Here is an 18,827-nt window from a genome sequence, read left to right on the forward strand (position 1 = left end):
GACAGTGTTTGCTGCTGGGTTTAATGATCATTACCCATGGTTATCACTGTCAAATTACTCTGACAGCACATGAGAGCTGGCAGTGCATAGAGACCCACGGTTCTCATTGCTGTAATTCACTGATGCTCCTTCCCCTTTCAAATTTATGAATTTTAATGCAGATCCAGAAGCATGCTTATTCCCTTTTTTAGTAATTACTATTTGTGCTGAGCTGAAATGTGTTAATATTCGGCTGGGTTGAGGATTTCGATTTAAAAAAGGAAAATAATAAAATGAAACAGTGCTGAAATAAATACTCAAAGATTGTGAATTTCCAAGAACTTTCAGGAAAGTCCATTCAGTTCTAAAAACTGAGGCAGAACGCGTCCTGTGTGAACAACCCATAATAATCTTTTGTTGTGTTGGAAAAGCGCTCGTCCTGCTCTCGTCTTATTATTTCGCCTGTATGGCACCAGTGGATGAGCGATAGAGGTCATGATGTTAAACTAGGTGTTGATGTGATGCTGTGTTGGCAGTCAATGTGACGTCACAATGTGGAAGACACAGACAATCAATCATTTTTGCAGCTTGCTTTTGAGTGCTTGTTCCTGAAACTATAGTACAGCAAATTTGGATTCCTCATGACCCATGATCCTGTCATGCACCAAGTCTTAAGCCCCGTTCTCACCAAGTACGATAACTATAAAGATAACGATATTAGCGTCCACACCAGCGAACGATATCGTCTGTTTATTCTAAGCGCACGCTCGTCTGCCGCTTTAAATTCTCAAGCTCGTTACAGCAGGATGGATTCTGATTGGCTGTAAATTTTTTATCATTCATCAGCTGGGAAAAAAATTGTTTTGAAAGTGATTCCAATGATAAAAGTTTCTCTTTGTCTTTATCGTTATAGTTGTGGTGTGAACTATGCTATTCTTTAATATTGAGAATGATTTTTAGAACTATATATTTATCGTTATCGTCCTTGGTGTGAACGGGCCTTTAAGGTCTACTTGTGACTCTCAACGCTGATTTTGTCTCAAGATGTAAGAGTTCACTTGATGTTAATTTAGACAATTAGCATTTTGAGATAAAGCATGTGCTTAATCTAAATGGGCAGATTTTAAAATATGATACCATTTAGGTTTAGTGAATGAAATTAAGATGAACATTTTAAGTTGCAGAACTTGTCATTTTTACTGTGATATGAACTGTGTCTAAAGATTATAGTTCTGTCATGACAACTCTCGGAGGGACTGGCATGGTAATGTACATTACAATGTTAATGTATTTGGTCTTGGCGGAATTGATCTGCTACGCTGCTGCTGAGGCAGAGCAAGTACCGAGACTTGCTACTGCTAATACATCCACAACATGCTGCTGTGAGCATGTAAGAAATACTGCTGCTGCACATATAACCTACATGAAATAACCCCCATATAGCATACATGAATCACCTCATAGCAGATCTATAGAGGTGGAGCTGGGGAAGGTGGAGGGTTTCTGAAGCAAGCTGCTACTGCTACAGCAAACAAAAGCCAGGTATTTGAATATTGAGCAGCAAGCTCATTGGCTACCAATACAAGAGAGAACCAATCAGCTGTGCCATGTGACCATGATGTCACCAGGTCAGATTGAGCTAGACCTATCGGACTGCGCCATCTAGAGTTTAATGCCAGAACTCTGTATTTCATTGATCCATTTAGATCTGTTATACAGTTTTAGCACTGTTTATGAGAGTTTGTCCAGTTATCAGAATCAGTTTCTCAAGTGAAAGATGGGGATTTCCAGGCAGGCTTTCAGTGAAGACATGCTCTGCAGTCTGATCATTACTCTTTGTTACTGTTCCCTGCCTTTCAAGGTGGATCTTTATGTTGTTGCTGTTTTTTAATGATTTACGTGGCTAGTGAGAGAAGCAGAGACCCATTTGAGGGAAGCCAGAGAGACATATTTAAAAAACACGCTGAAATATTCAGAGCGAGTGGGACGTGGAAACGAACAACAGGGAGAGAGAGATGAAAAGAGGACAAACACAGACAGAATTCTCCATGTATGTACAAGAGATTCTATATTTCGCCGCCATCCATTATTCATGGGCAGGAGAGGCTCTGTGAAATATTCACACTGAAGAGCATCAGCAGGAGTGACGTCTCTGTGTTTGAGAGCAAGAGAAACAGCCTCCCGCGGGGCTGACACACTGCACAAGCACCTCTCGCTCATAATAACCTGCCCTGTTAAACACACACTAGCAGAAATGATGGATTGATATGACATGCATAAGTCATTACGACGTTTTCTCGTGAAAAAAACTGTAAGCGATCGGGAAATGTTGTCAGGGCAGACATCTTTATTCAGTGAGACGATAAATAAATATTGTGTGATAAATACTGTGGCCACTGATTAAGAATTAAGATTTAACTAAAACAAGGGAATGAATAGTAAATTGTGACTACGATTTAAACAAAATAAGGGAATGAATTAATAGAATGAGGGATCAGATTCTTAATTCGTGGGAAAGAATTCCTAATTAGTGGCCATGATAAACATATTTTTGTTTGCATGTCATGTGCGAGGCTTCGTACAAACTTTCACGGCAGCAGCAGCAGCGTTTTTAATGCCTTGTAAATGCATGATTAAATTCATATTTTCATAACGATCTCTTAATCTTCAGCAGAGAAGTGAGTTGAACTGACTCTCTCGTGAGAAGTGAATCAGACTAACGCCCTCGTGTGATTGGCTGTTGACTGCAGATGTCACTCTTTCGAGTGCACATGCTAATCATAAACTCTGGATCAAACCATGATAGAGAACATTTATAGCAAGCATTGTGAGCCCGGCTGGACCTCATCTAAAATGAGAATTGCTTGCCTTCGTCAACTCTAAATCCAGCTACAAAAATATGAGAATGTTTTTCTAATGTTCCCATTAAGTTACAAAAACGTTGTTCTGTGCATGTACAAAACGGGTTTAACGCTTTTTTTTCATAGTCATGTGAACATTAAGGGAACATTCCATTTTATTATTTTGCAAACATTATGGGAACGTTACTTTGAAATCTTCTCTGAACATTCTAAAACTAGTTACATTTAAAAAAAAAACAAAAGTTAGACGAATGCTCAGTTAGAAGGGACCAGAGAACTTTGAGCGAATGTCTATTAATGTTACTGGAAGGACACTTGTTCATAACTTATTCAGAACGTTAGCTGGGAAACTACTCTAAAACCCAGACTAGCTTCATGCCACGCGGAACCACGTAAAGTGACACCGTAACAAGTAACAACACGAAAAATGAGGAGGTCTTTTTGGTATGTTTGTGGACGTTGTTTTGAAGTCAGAGAAATGGTTGTTAAAGACTGATCACTATCTCTGGTGTGATGGAGCTGAGTAATTCTGAATTGTGTAGGCATTCATATTCTGTTGATTGGTGTCTTTGTGAGGAGGCTGACAGTGAGCACAGGTGAACCCTGCAGAGACACACACAGCTTTCCCCGGCTGCTGGAATAACTGTGCCCTTGTTCTTGGCCCAGTTAGACGGGAAAACGGTGGCTTTGACTCAATTCACCGGTTTGAGTTTAAGCCAAGTACGCATGACAGTAATTGAAGAACGGTTGCTATTGTTCCGAATGTGTTTCATCCAAATGTTGTGATATTCTGCAATGTAAGATCCTGTCTCTGTACTGTACGTTGAGATGATCAAAAGTGCTCTCCGAGGTTAGGTGATGCTATTCAAACTGCACTATACAATCCTGTCCATATAGAGCTGGAATGAATCCAGGGGAAAGTTTCCACGGCCACTCGCTTTCAGAAACCTCTAAAGGTAGATAGTTGAAAGCTTTTGCGTCGGCCTTCTTGGCTGAGGCTCGATGGGAGAAATCTGTTTAGTGCATTGGATGAAACTGTGGCAGGCGTCCAATTATTAAAATCAATCCTTCCGCGTAGCACAGTACACGTCTCTGTTTTACACATTAGCGTGTAGACCTGCGCGGTGTGTGCGGTTTATCTGAGGTGTTTTTGCAGCGGTCAGGAGCAGGAGCGGGAACGGTATAGAAGGATTTGATTACAACTATCACCAAATCTGAAATCATGGCTTTATTCTACTAAAAGTAGATGGAGAGACAAGGATTTTGGTAGAATTACTTGGTCATCATATTCGTCTTCATGCAAAAGCAGCAATATTTGAAATGCATTCACTTCACCAGGAATTGCATTTGCTTATAGACTACAAGAAGTAAGAATTGTCCGACTTGACAGCTCTTTTTTGGCCGCCGACTCTCATCTACATTCACGGCGTGAGGTTTGGCATCTCAAATGAGCCAAGAGTGATCACCAAACATATAAGCAACACAGATCCGTTCTGTTTGTCACTAAGAGGGGAATAAGCAAGGACAGCATGTCTTCTGGAGCGGCTTTGGACACATCAGTCATATTGCTGCTGGGACTATGTGGAAGCTTTATTCCCATTTGAAATAAGAGTGTGGACTGGATGTTTTATGAAGGACAGTCTCTACAGTAAACACTCTCACTGCATTGCTTAAAACAAGTCATTGTCTTTCTCAAACCAACCCTTAAAACACATGCACACACGTTTGTTTCACCGTTTTAGTGAGGATGCCTCATAGATTTAATGAGGTTAATGATATTTTTCATGGCCTAACCCAGGGGTAGGCAAGTTCGGTCCTAGAGAGCCGCAGTCCTGCAGAGTTCAGCTACAACCCTGAAAACAAAACTCACCTGCCTATAGCCTTAGTAATCCTGAAGACATTGATTAGCTTGTTCAGATGTGTTTGATTAGGGTTGGAGCTGAACTCTGCAGGACAGCGGCTCTCTAGGACCGAACTTGCCTACCCCTGGCCTAACCCAACCCCTAAACATAAAAAACACAAGATTTAAATAGAAGCAGGAGTTGGTTGAACTCATAACTAGTGGGGTCCTGTCAGTATTAAACAGCTTTCACTATACTAGTGAGGACAGTTTTGAGTCGTGAGGACATGTTGGAGTCTAATCAGAGCTGTAAGCACATTTTGAATGCTTTTGTTTGAAACAATGGCCAGTGTTTATCGGGTTGTGGATGATTTTGCTGATGGATATTGACATCTCTTGTGCCTCATGAGTTGAACTACTTTGTGTTCAAGAGCGGTTTGTGATTTATGGATGGTTGATTATCAAAATAGTTCTAGCCACTCATTGAATCCTATAGAACTTAATGCGATGATCATACAATCATCTGGCCAGTCAGTTATGGAGCTCTGCTTAAAATGTTGACGATCTAGCACACATCAGTTGAAAAACCAGTGCCATTTATAGCGAAAGAAACTGATGAGATTATGTCAAAAGGAGACACTGTAAGACACGGTTCCTGGTTCACTTGATTTCAACATTTATGCAATGTATACAACAGAGCATATGATATTGCTTCTAAATATTTAGTCTCATATCAAAATGAGGTGAGTTGAGTTTTAGTGAATTATTAGTTTTTTTACAAAACAATTTGTAGTCAAGATTTTGTAATAAAGTATTAAGTAATGCATATTTAATTGAGACCAAAATTTAATTAATTTCATTTATACCAATAGATCAAGGTGTTTATTTTTGGGGTTTATGTTTTTTTTTTATCCCAAATTAGTCTCAAATGTTTAATACTAGTGTGCTAATTTACAGTACGTGCAGTGGCTTATATATAAATATAACACAAAAATTCCAGTGCTTTTGTCCCTGCATAAATCCTAACATTCAAGGCTGGCTCTTATGTATGTGTCAGTGGCAAATAAAGGGTGCTCACATACATTCAGCCAGCTAATTTCACTGGTTTCACTTTACAATAAGCTTTGAGGTTTGTTAACATTACTTGATTAATTAGGTATCAGCTAAAAATGAACAGCATTTGTTATTGCTTTCCAGAATAGCTACCAGAGCCAAAGCATTCGGTTCTAGCATCCAATTAGAAGCAGTTTCTTATTCCCAGCTCTAGTTTACACAGGTACAATGATGTACCTTTATTAAATTCTCACCTGTTTGGTAGATTCAGGTTAAAATAAACCTGAATTATACATTTCAAACTGGCTTGGGCGCACACTGCACAGCCGGTTTAGATTTGTGTTTTAGACTGATTTTATGGAACAAAGGATGCAAGAAGTGGAAAAACACTTGAGGAGAACATCATGTTTTCAGCTTCAGTACAAAACATTTCTAGTGCAGTTTTGTTTAAAACTATATTGGATAATGCAATAAAAACAAATGCTTTATAAACAAGATAAACATAAAAATATAAAATTTATTGGAAGACAAGAAGTTCATACATCTATTTTTTTTTTTTTAAGTAAAACGTAGATTTTGGGTCACTGTCCTAAGTACAGATTTCATTAAGGATCATTTTTCTTGCCATATTATTGTTGCCACGCATCTTCCCTATTTAAGTCATAGCATGCTTTACATTAGATTCTTACAGACTATCGTAAAATGTTGCTTGCACAAAAGTAGTTTAATATAGGTGCAACTTCTAAATGGCTACAGGACTTTTCTGAATGAAAGAAGTGGAGCTGTTCATGAAGGATACAGCAAACAAATAGTAGGTAGTGAATACATTACATGTCCACGAACATCTCTTGTTTTTATCATTTTTACAATTTTTGTTAAAATTGTATATTTTTATAGTATTGTATAGTTTTAGGTCCTGTAACTGATCATTTCTTTTAAGCTTTGTGCTTTCACTAGTGAGCCAGTTTTCCAAACATATTTCATGCCAACTACTCTTACATATAGTTTTATTTATTAATTTTTTTTTGCTTAGAGGTTTTTAAAAACACGTGAAGTGAGAAATTTAATTGCTAAGCAAGTGTTCTGTGACAAGAGTAAAAATGACAAGTGCTATTCTGTAAGAGAAGGTTATGAACTAACTGTTGAGCAGTACAGATGCAGCTGGAGAAATGAGTAAAGGAGAACCCAGGGGCTTTCAGAGGGTGAGATATGGAAGAGCCATCCCTTCAGCCCATGTTTCTAAGTCAGTGCTATGCCACCTCTTGTCTGAGCAAAAGAGACTGGCTTTTACTCGCGCCCTGGGCTTTCCCAGGCTGCCATTGTCCTCGGTCTCCAAGCGATAGTCCTTGCAATGTCACCAAGGAGATCGGGGACCTGCATGTTTGATTTTGGGTCAGGCGTGATAAAGAATGGCACAATGGGGCCTGGCATGTCCTGAAACTCCTCTGCCATTTAGTAGACCATTCTTCCCCCTCTCGCGTCCTTCACGGCTCTTATTATGAACACTAGCAAAGAGCAGCTCAGAGCACGCTAGCAGAAGGTTGGTTAGACCACCACAATCTTACAAAAACATGTGCAGTGCACGATCACCACATGTGACTGGTGTCGCTGACTTGCGGATAAGAAGTCCAGGCAAGCACAGACTGTGGATCTTGATCGTGGCTCAGATCTTTTAAAGCCTGTTTCCTCCAGAATTGTACTGGAGGTGTTACAAGTGTGAAACGCTTAGACCTCAAACAAGACTATATGTGAAAGCACAACGTTTCTCTATAATCAATATATCTCTCTCTATGATATATGCATCACTACAGCAAATACTCTTGTCTGTGTGCAAGTTTCCAACCAAAGGAGAGCAACTGTAAAGCCTTTATAATCATTATTTGTGCCTTAGTTCATCACCTTCAGACTTCACAGCTTCTGGAACGATGCACTTAATGAGTGGATATGAGAATCTCCATCATAAAAAAAATAAATAAGTAAAAAACGTGCAATGTTAGTTCAGCTTGATTTGCAACATTATCAAGTGATCCAACTATTATTGCTTACATTACATTATGGTAACATGGCATATAAATTCAAACCTATCCCTGAAAAAAAAAAAATAATAATATTAAATAAATAAATAAAAGATTTTCCTACTTAGTATTTTTGTCTAGTTTTGTCTAGTATAAATATCTGAACATTCTTGGAATTAGGATGCATTTACTTCGGAAGCAAAATTACTTACGATATTATGTCTTGTTTTCTGAGAAATTTATCAAAATTTTTGTTCGTTTTTGCTTAAAACAACAAAAGATATCTGCCAATGGGGTAAGAAAAATAATCTTGTTTTCCCTTTGAATTAAGATAGTTTTTCTTACCCCATTGGCAGATTTTTTTTTCACCACGTGGCATTGCAGAGCAGAGTTTGTTTGTTTTTTAAATGCACAACTGAAATTTTTTTTTTTATAATAATATTAAATAAATAAATAAAAGATTTTCCTACTTAGTATTTTTGTCTAGTATAAATATCTGAACATTCTTGGAATTAGGATGCATTTACTTCAGAAGCAAAATTACTTACGATATTATGTCTTGTTTTCTGAGAAATGTATCAAAATTTTTGTTCGTTTTTGCTTAAAACAACAAAAGATATCTGCCAATGGGGTAAGAAAAATAATCTTGTTTTCCCTTTGAATTAAGATAGTTTTTCTTACCCCATTGGCAGATTTTTTTTTCACCACGTGGCATTGCAGAGCAGAGTTTGTTTGTTTTTTAAATGCACATTTGAAATAATATTCAAAAATGAAAATAATGAAATAATATACAAAGGCATTTCAGTGATGAAAATGCATCAATAATATTTAAGAAGTGTCCATTTGTCTCAGATAAACATGGGTGAGATATCCGTTTGGATTGCATATAATGGACTTGCACTCCATTGTGCTGCAAGGCTCTTGGTAATTTACAAACACTTTTCATGCTACTTAGATTACAGTGCTTTTGTGAAATTTTCCATTGCGATTATGTGCTACTCACATTTGTGTAACATTCTGCTAATGTTTTGGGATATCCAGCCCTTGTTACTGTCAATTCACAAATATGACGTTTGTATAATATTTTATTTAGGACAGCCAGAGATAAATGTTCCAGTGCGTGCATCAGCTGAACGTGTGCTGGATCAGGTACAATGGAGGCAGCTTTATAATTAGTTTTTGAATGAGAGTGATCATTGCATTAGAAAATATAGTTTCTAACATTTAGTGATAGCATACCTACACTTCAACTCTAAAACTGAACCCAACACTAACCCTAATCAAATCTTTAGCCAACAAAGAAACTTTAGAATATTTATACAGGGTGCTTTTTGGAGGAACATCTTTAATAAACTCCATTAATACTTTCTAACAAAACTGTGAAAGACAACACAGAGAACTCAGGAAGAGTTGAGTCTTGTGTTGTATTCACAAGAGGTTCATGTGAGATCAGTGCGTGGTTTAGAAAAATTGTGATGTTTTGTTCTTGTCAAAATCATAGTCTTTTAACTGTAATTTCTATTTTTAAATCTGATGTGTGAACAGTGTGACATCTGTGTGGAATATGTTGGTCTGTGAATGGCTGCTCCAATCATTTTGGATTTGTTACAAAAACGTGTGATCCAGAGAAACATCCTGACATCAAAGTATTACAGTCAAGAGATTTTAAATTCTCCACTCCATTGTGTACAGAAAATATGCTCTTTGAGTTACTCTCTACGTGAAATCAAGCTGTTTTACAGATGTTGCTTATGTGCACAAAAAGGTCAGAATAAATGATTATGACTTTTATGGACAGTTACAGTCAGTATCATTTTCTGTTGGTCTTTAGACTTACTTACTATCCTGATGTCTGTTCACTTCAGCTAGCCAATTGGATATGTTTAATTTTGTGTAATATGTGTAGTTCTGCAGTCTAACACCATAATATTCCTCAGAGCAGTTGCGGCCCTAGAACAGAACCTTGGGGGATACCATACAGTTTTGGTCTAGAGCCACACATTTAGTCATGAAAAGCTAATAAGTCTGGCTAACAAGTAAATTGATCAATCTCAATTTATTTACAATCTATAATTTATATTCACAATTTATAATTTTATAACTCCTGTGTGCTGTTTAGGAGCGGGGCTTTCTGAGATGTGCTTTAACACACTACCATGGAAGGGAAAAAATAAAAATGTATATCTTTGAAATTGATATGACTAACCTGGCTAACTTGAGCAAATTCAGTAATTATTTCATCCTCAAAACACTCGCTGTGTTGAACTGATACCTTATAAATATGATTTTGACACTGTCTCAAATAGTGAACTTGATGTGCATTTACGTTGTTCCAGTAGCGTTCACATCCTGGTTAAGTCCACAAAGTCTAGTCATTTTAGATTTCAGATCGATGCCCACGAGTGCCCCCTTTGTGCCCTCAATGCACATTGAATGCTCTCAGAGGCTGCATAAAGGCAGTTAATTAGATTAGAATTTACTAGATTGAGAAAATGCTTTCCAGTTAATGCATCATATGCATCAAATGGTTAGTAAAAAACAACCGGAAGCTCAACCATGCTTGTTTAACGTAAAAAAACTCACTTTTGTGCATCGAGCACATACAGTTGTGCTTCTGTTTACCACATTTGATGAGCTCTATGTAAGTGTGTTGAACAGTGTTTATGTGTAAATCAAATCCAAAAATAAATTTGTTCATCATATAAAATGATTGCGTCTCTTCAGAAGACAGATCATTCAATTAGTTTAGAATTATTTTACAATCTCTTTATGAACTTCTTGAAGCTTGGAAATGTTGATTGTCTAGACTTCCAATGGATGGACAAAAAAAATGATGAGATCTGTGATCTGAAGATAAAAGTCTCATGGGTTTGGAACAACATGAGGGCGAGTAAAAGATGTCAGATTTTCATTTTTGGCTGAACTGTTCCTTGAAGTAATACAGACAGAGAAGTGGAGTCACAGTGGCAGTGTGGTTTTTGCCTCACTTTTGTGCATCGAGCACGTACAGTTGTGCTTCTGTTTACCACATTTGATGAGCTCTATGTAAGTGTGTTGAACAGTGTTTATGTGTAAATCAGATCCAAAAATAAATTTGTTCATCAGAAGACAGATCATTCGATTAGTTTAGAATTATTTTACAATCTCTTTATGAACTTCTTGAAGCTTGGAAATATTGATTGTCTAGACTTCCAATGGATGGACAAAAAAAATGATGAGATCTGTGATCTGAAGATAAAAGTCTCATGGGTTTGGAACAACATGAGGGTACTAATGGCACCTTCTATTGTGTGAGCTGTACTTCACACACCATCCATCTCTCACTGGATTTGAGCCTAATTCATATTCAGAAAGCGGTACAGCGTGGGCACCATTAACAGTTCAAAAGAGATGAGAAAGTGTGTGTTGATGCATTAACTTGTGTGCCTTCATATGCTCATGTGAGTGTAAGAATGTGTGTGTGAGAGAGTTAATGGGATCGGTCATCAAGGATGACAAACACATTCTCAAAATGTCACCACGTCTACCCTCCAGTTACTCCATTTTACTGATCCCATGCTGCTCGGTAACCCATTGCCGTGTTGCCCCTTCATTCGCCTTTGCAAACATTGAAAGCTAAAGAGGAAAAAGCCAAATCCATAAGCAAATATTAGCCAAGCAACACAAAGGCATTCCAGAGTGGCTTGTTGTCCTCTTGCTCCCTGACTCATCCTTAACCCTTCTCAACAACTCCTTCCTTCTGCAGTCGTTCTCATAGAGCTTTGATTTTCCTCTGTAGCATTTTACGTGGCACCTACACTAAGCGCTTCACGTTACAAGTGCAATGCTATACCAGGTGCGCTAACGAGCAAGTTTACTATGTCAGAAAAGCCATATGGAGCTGGTTATGTGATGCAAACATTAAAATATATTAGTTTAAAATGTATTAATTCACCCTTAAACATGAGACCCCACCCCTAAACCCAACCATCAGTGGGGCATAAGCAGATTGTACACAAGTGTATGTATGAGTTTTTTAGGAATTAGCCACCAATAATATGAATTAGCCACCGATTCTCCAAAATGGAATATAGTTATGAATTTATGATAAATTCAATTCAAGTTTTCAATTCAAGTTTATTTGTATAGAGCTTTTCACGATACAAATCGTTGCAAAGCAACTTTACAGCAAATGAAGTTTCTACAATATTTAGTTAGCATGTGCTAGTTTACAAATTCATGCAGTATGGTAAAAGTGTTTAGAGGTCATAATAATAACCTGATCTCATGAGAAAACTAATTTACGAGGTGGCAATCGCATATGAATTTGTATAATGTGATTCATACAAAAATTTAAGATTTTTATAAAGATTTTAATAATGGAGGGTCACCCCTAAACATTAAGTCCCAGCCTTAAACCTAACCTTCAGTAGGGCGTAAGCAGATCGAACGAATGCATATGAATGAGACTGTAAGAATTTATGTGAATTAGCCACTAATTTTCCAAAACGGAAAATATGAATTGCCAGAGTGTGTTGCATAGTATTGTGCAAGGAGCCACAAGAAAATAAGTCTTCACTAATCAATAATCTGAATCTTTTATCATAATTTATGTGAAAAAGGAAGAAAGGTTGTTCAGCTGGAAACTGCTGTGGATTGTATGTATAGATATGTTTTTGGAGTTTTTGCGAAAATGTAGAGGCACATTTTACCACTGAGTCTAGCTTGTCTAAATACCATTGTAACTTCTGACAGGCAAACAAGGAGATGAGCAAACACTCTCACAAAAGTACACACGCATCCACGTGTGGAAGGTGAACTCTACCAACAACACAATTACACAGCGATTTCCGAATAATTCCTCTGAAGAAATATCCAAGCTTGGCTTGGTTTGGAGCAGTGCTGCCATTGTGCAGCCGATGTGTAACCCTGATCAAACCCGCGCCGGTCCTCTTTATTTAGTCTTTCACCCTTGGCCTCGGGTCTAAATGCCGTTCCCATCGCTGTCACGGACTCAAGATGGATTGACCAGCCTGGGCCCCCCTGGAGCTGTGTTTGCCTGAGGAAGTCCTGAGGTGGAGAGGTCAGTGTGGTGGGCCGGCGGGGGGTGCAGATGATGTCCACGCTTTATTGAGAGCTCTTGCTGCCTATTCACACACCAGCACTGACTTTCCAAAGAGGGAAGGTTGTAAATGCCTAGAAGAAAACAAAGATAACCCGACGCCCATCCCCGATGGCAGGGTGCTCAGTGGGATTGTATTGTATTGATTGTGTTGTGAGCCGAACCCCTGCAGACATGAGCTGTGATTGTCCCTTTCTGATGAGGCTGGTGTCTAGGTTGAAATTGCAATGATTTTTAATAAAGTTGTAAGATTTAAAGATTTTTAAAAATGTATCTAGCAGTAAACATTTGCTGAACATTTATTGGTTTGAAATGCAGTCATCATTACCAGTTGTGTAAAATTGAGAAAACAAACTGTTTTTTTTGTGTCATGATGATTGAAATTACATTTAGTTTCATGTTTAGAGAGAGAAACATGAGTATGGTGGTCTTGTTTTCACAGTATTCATCCCTAACTGCATTTTTTACAGACACCAATGTGAACTGGGATCGAATTCGAAGTCGGTTCATTTTCTTGCAAAAATAGCCAACAGGACAGTCCTTTCTCCTATCTGGCAATCTTAAGAGAGAGCTCTCTATATATATAGGCTCTATTTATTCCCTCTCTGTTTGAAAGTTTCCTATGTTGAAGCCTCTGGGCTGTTTTAAACATATCATATCAAATGTGGCAGAGAATGACCTTTCTCTAAGAAGACAGAGCTTTGGTTTTCTGGAGGGGACTGTGGGAGTTTGGAAGCATGAAAACATTAACGTTGGTGAAAAAAGATGCAAGATTTGTGTAAGAGTCCAGAGTGATCATGAGACTCTCACACACTGACTCCTGTCTGTTCCTACTCCATTGTTCCTGAACACACACACACACACACACACACACAGTTCCAGCTGGGTACCTTGGTCTCCTAGCAACCTTCACCTCAGTAATTTGACTGGCGGCACCTACGGTGAGGAATCATTGATTCACAAAGCCTCAGGACATTTATATTACACCCGCAGAAACAGACGGAGAGACGAGACCTTTAGATTTCTGTAGGCCGTGAATATTCTGATGAATGTGCTGTATTTCAGTCTGGCATCACGTTATTTGCTTGGCTGTATGTCAACACAAGCGAAAGATATTGAATGTGAGATAATAATGAGGCTTTCTAGTCTGAATTTGTGTAAATAGTCATGCTTGGGACGAAAACATATGGTAGCTCAGTTATTAATATGGAAAAAAATGGCACACACATCATGCTTACGTTTGTATTAACAGACATCGAAATTATTTTCAATGAACACTTCTGACGTTACACTGTAAAAAATTATTTTTTGAAGTATGTTTAACAACAAAACACTTTTTCAGTCTTTCTTCTTCAAAATTGCATGTTTAGGGTTAGTGTCAATGTGTTACTTGCTGTTTCTTTGTAATTAGTTGTGCGAGTTTATTTTAGTGAATTTTTTTTTAATAAAAATTGCTGTGTATAAATTGCACTGTTGATCTGTTAATCACCTGTGTATTTATTTGTATTTTTAGGTTGCTGGTACTGCTTTAATTACTATTATTATTGGTTTATTACATATTTATTACATAGTAATCCACAATTTACTAATTACAAAAAGGCAATATTGCTGTTATAGGATCAGTTTGGGCTGTTGTACATAACTCACTGATGGATCTGAGTGTTTAGACGGAACCTAAACAGTCTTCAATGTCTGTGCTGTTATTCATTTACATTTGTGTATCTGCTGATGCACCAAAATATGATTGTGTCCTTTGTCATCCAAAGCACCGCAGGCAAGATAACTGTGGCCAGTGAAGCTTTATGAACCGATGAAGAGACCAATCACTGGCCTCTGACCGCAATACACCCGACTCATTACCCATGGAGCACTGCAAGCCTGGAAAGAGATGAGCTCGCTGTGTGTGTGTGTGTGTGTGTGTGTGTGTGTTTGCACTGAAGCCTTCTATTTTTATTTATTTAGTCCTCATGCTCTCCTCTCTGCTCCCTAAATTGTGTCAGAGAGTGACACACATAATACACCATCACACACATACACACACACACACTCCCACATGCACAGGTACAAAGATCAACACAAGAGTCTGTCATACTGTGCTTTCATCGCCTCCAGATTCATTTCCGCTGCTGAGTCCATAGGAACAAATATTTCGTTCTGAACATTTTGTGGCGTCAGGAGATTGGACTGTGTATTCATCTGAGGATTTACCAAGCACAATTTTCAACATATTTACTCGAGTGCAAGAAAACTACCTGGCAGAGCAGGAGAAAAAAACAAGAAGCCATGCTTTGAATATTCATATTTTGCACACTGAAGCAAGAAGGACAAGAATGTGTGAGAAAATGTGTGAGAAAGCAGATATGAATGAATCCGGTCTAATCCTGCTAAAGTGCCCTTACACGATTGAGACACTATTGAGCGGCAGACAAAAGACTAGTGTAGCGTGTTTGGGCATGAGACACTTCTGCTGCCATTAACGAGGCCAGTTCTCTCTGTCCTGCACTTTTTCATATTGTTCAGTCCGAGGCCGTTTTGGCTGGAATCGCAATTTCCAGACCAGAATTCATTACTATAATCAATTGCCTGCTGTCATAAAGTGCACTGTTGCATTGTAAGCTTTCAGAATGCGTCATGTATAATTTTAGAGACATGTATGAATATGTGTTTACAGGTGGTTTAGCATCCATCCATTTGTCATGTCATTTTTAATTAGGTGGACATTTCTAATGCTTTGCATTGTGGGAAATAGCATTTAGAGGTACGGCATTTTTTAACACTATTGAATATACTCTTATAGGCTAGCTAAATTGGGATGCGTATTTCCGATTTTCTTCTCTCTCATATAATTCCCATTTAAAGATGACTCAAAAGAATCAGTTTTTGAGATAAAGTAATAACACAAAGCTCTATCTAATTTCATTGCTCTCTAGGAGAAACAGATGAGATGCTTTTTTGTGACTCTTTGTGACTTGGGTTATGCAGAATAATACATTTAGTTCTAGGGAAACGAGGACAAAGCTTGACACGCTGAAAGCCTAGAGAGATGTTTATTTAATAAAACTATGGTAATTACTTCAGATAATTATTCACTAAGAGTGATCACTTATTGAGCAGCTGAACAGCAGTGTGAAAGAAACTGAAATCCTGGATCACGGTGATCTAAGCCAAGTGAAAACTATGAAAACTGAAGCTTGTTTCAGATCTACTGTAGCATCATGTGGAGGAACGGCAGGACTTCAGCCATCAAAGGCCCAAACGTTTGAGCCTTGTCTCGTCAACTTAATGTGCAGTTTTATTGGTGTCGTTGATTGGCTGTATTGGTGTTCAGCTCTGATGTCTGTGGTGGGATTTATGCTTCCAAAAACTCAATTTTTCAAATTTCCAAATTCGGTTTCTTGACGAGCCATTTAAATGGGTCAGTTTTGGCCATTTTTGACTATGAGTACCTGCCACCAGATATATTAGATGTGTTCAGCTGTAGCTGGCACATCAGCTGGCTGCTTTGCTTTCAGCTAATTTGTAGTTTTAATGAATTCATCTAAAAACAGATGTCATGTGCTTGTTGGAGGAGTGTGACTGTGTGACTGTGAGGAATGAGTTTTAAGTAAATCTATACATCTCAAGGCTTCCTTGGCCCTCATATAGTTTACTGAAAAGTGGAGAATTGGTGGTGTTGAAATCAGTTTTTTTTAGAAGTGAATTCCCTGCTTGGGCATCATTATCTGCTTACTAGTGATCTTAGCAGTAGATTTCCATCGCTCTAGTACTCCACACTCATCTGTTACTGTAGTTCTCTTGAATGGCTTTGCTCTTTCACTCTACTGTAGACTCCTAGGCCCAATCCCAATTCTACCCCTTAGCCCTTCCCCTTTCCCCTACCCCTCCGTTTTGCGCGTTCACGTGAAGGGGTAGGGGTGTCTCGATTCTCTTTTGGTTGGAGGGGTAGGGGTAGGGGAAGGGCCAGACAGCCCTTCAAACTAAGATTTTTCGGGACCACATTTCAAATAAAGGGGTATGAATTATCTCAGGGCAAACCGGCTACAGAGGCAACATGGCTGCCCGAGCGAACAAAAAGACACATAAATGTAAGCATTTTTGGCATTAATAAAGATTTTAACAAAAAGTAATCATTTGTTTTATGTTACATTCAATCATGAGTTCATATTTACGGTCATGTTACCAGTATGTGTGTGTGTGTATTGTAGGAGCTAGACGACGTATGATAACGTGTGACGTATAGTAGTGGTGTCCCAATTCTTAGGAGAATATTTTCACCCCTACCCCTTGACACTCTGTTTCGAGAGACAAGGGGAAGGGGTAGGCGGAGGGGTATAAAATGGAATTGGGATTGGGATGGATCCCAGGATGAATTCTCATCACAGAAGAAGCCTGCAAACATCTGCAGATAGTGTGAGATTGACAGAATGACAGAAGCTGCTGAATTCTTGAGTGCAAGCACTCTCTCTGCATAGTAGGGTGGATTCATTATACAGCAGCTTTGTCACAAAGACCTTCCCACTTTTTCTGTCCAAAGCGACTCCCAGCTAGGTTTGGATCAATGCCATACTCCATAAAACCATGCATGCAATGTTTGTTGCCTGTTTTTCATGCATTTCGGCATAAATAACAGCTTAGAGATGTTTAGTTTGGCTCGTATCGCTGGTGCAACAGTGCACAACAGCATTATAAAAAAGCAGGAAACTCAAATATATAGGGCGAGGGGATACAATTGAAATTGTATTATTATTATTTTTTTTTCAATGAAATTACATTTTTAAAATCAGTATTTAACTTGAAGCAATGCAGTTTAAATGTAGAGGAGAATATTTTCACCCCTACCCCTTGACACTCTGTTTCGAGAGACAAGGGGAAGGGGTAGGCGGAGGGGTATAAAATGGAATTGGGATTGGGCCCTAGAGGATCCCAGGATGAATTCTCATCACAGAAGAAACCTGCAAACATCTGCAGATAGTGTGAGATTGACAGAATGACAGAAGCTGCTGGATTCTTGAGTGCAAGCACTCTCTCTGCATAGTAGGGTGGATTCATTATACAGCAGCTTTGTCACAAAGACCTTCCCAATTTTTCTGTCCAAAGCGACTCCCAGCTAGGTTTGGATCAATGCCATACTCCATAAAACCATGCATGCAATGTTTGTTGCCTGTTTTTCATGCATTTCGGCATAAATAACAGCTTAGAGATGTTTAGTTTGGCTCGTATCGCTGGTGCAACAGTGCACAACAGCATTATAAAAAAGCAGGAAACTCAAATATATAGGGCGAGGGGATACAATTGAAATTGTATTATTATTATTTTTTTTCAATGAAATTACATTTTTAAAATCAGTATTTGACTTGAAGCAATGCAGTTTAAATGTAGACTGGTGAAAGTTCCTTGTCAGTTTTTGAGTCCATATATTTTCTTTTTGATAAAACAAATTTTGTTTTGGCTTGTTTTTCACAGTAGGAAAAGCAGATTAGAAATGACTTGAGGGTGAATGATTGGTGACAGATCTTTCATTGTCGGAACTGTTCCGTAAACAGCATTTGACTCAATGCGGTTTAACTGCAGTGTTTTCTTCAGTTCTTCGGGAGATGTGTGTGTGTGTGTGTGTGTGTGTGTCTGTGAGCCTTTTATTGGGTGGTTTATGAGGACACAAATTTGTATAATGTCATGGGTATGACAGAGGTATTACAATATGAAGGTGGTTTATGAGGACACTTCCTGTGTCCCTGTAATTCAAAAGACTTAAAAAACCATACTAAATAGTGTTTTTTTTTTTTTATCTAAAAATGCAGAAAGTTTTCTGTGAGGGGTAGGGTTAGGTGTAGGGCGATAGAAAATACAGTTTGTACAGTATAAAAACCATTATGCCTATGGAGAGTCCCCGTAAACCACCAATACCAACATGTACTGTATGTGTGTGTGTGTGTGTGTGTGTGTGTGTGTGTGTGGGTGTGTGTGTGTGTGTGTGTGTG

The 18,827-nt window shown here is 38.4% G+C and overlaps 1 protein-coding gene across 1 annotated transcript in view; it reads left to right on the forward strand.

Annotated features, from left to right (window-relative positions):
* LOC107558211 (slit homolog 1 protein-like) overlaps window positions 1–18,827 on the forward strand; it is a 70,875-nt gene that overhangs the window by 12,129 nt on the left and 39,919 nt on the right. The window lies entirely within an intron of this gene.

This window comes from Sinocyclocheilus grahami, unplaced genomic scaffold (assembly GCF_001515645.1).
Source record: "Sinocyclocheilus grahami isolate Dianchi unplaced genomic scaffold, SAMN03320097.WGS_v1.1 scaffold636.1, whole genome shotgun sequence".
NCBI classification, from domain to species: Eukaryota; Metazoa; Chordata; class Actinopteri; order Cypriniformes; family Cyprinidae; genus Sinocyclocheilus; species Sinocyclocheilus grahami.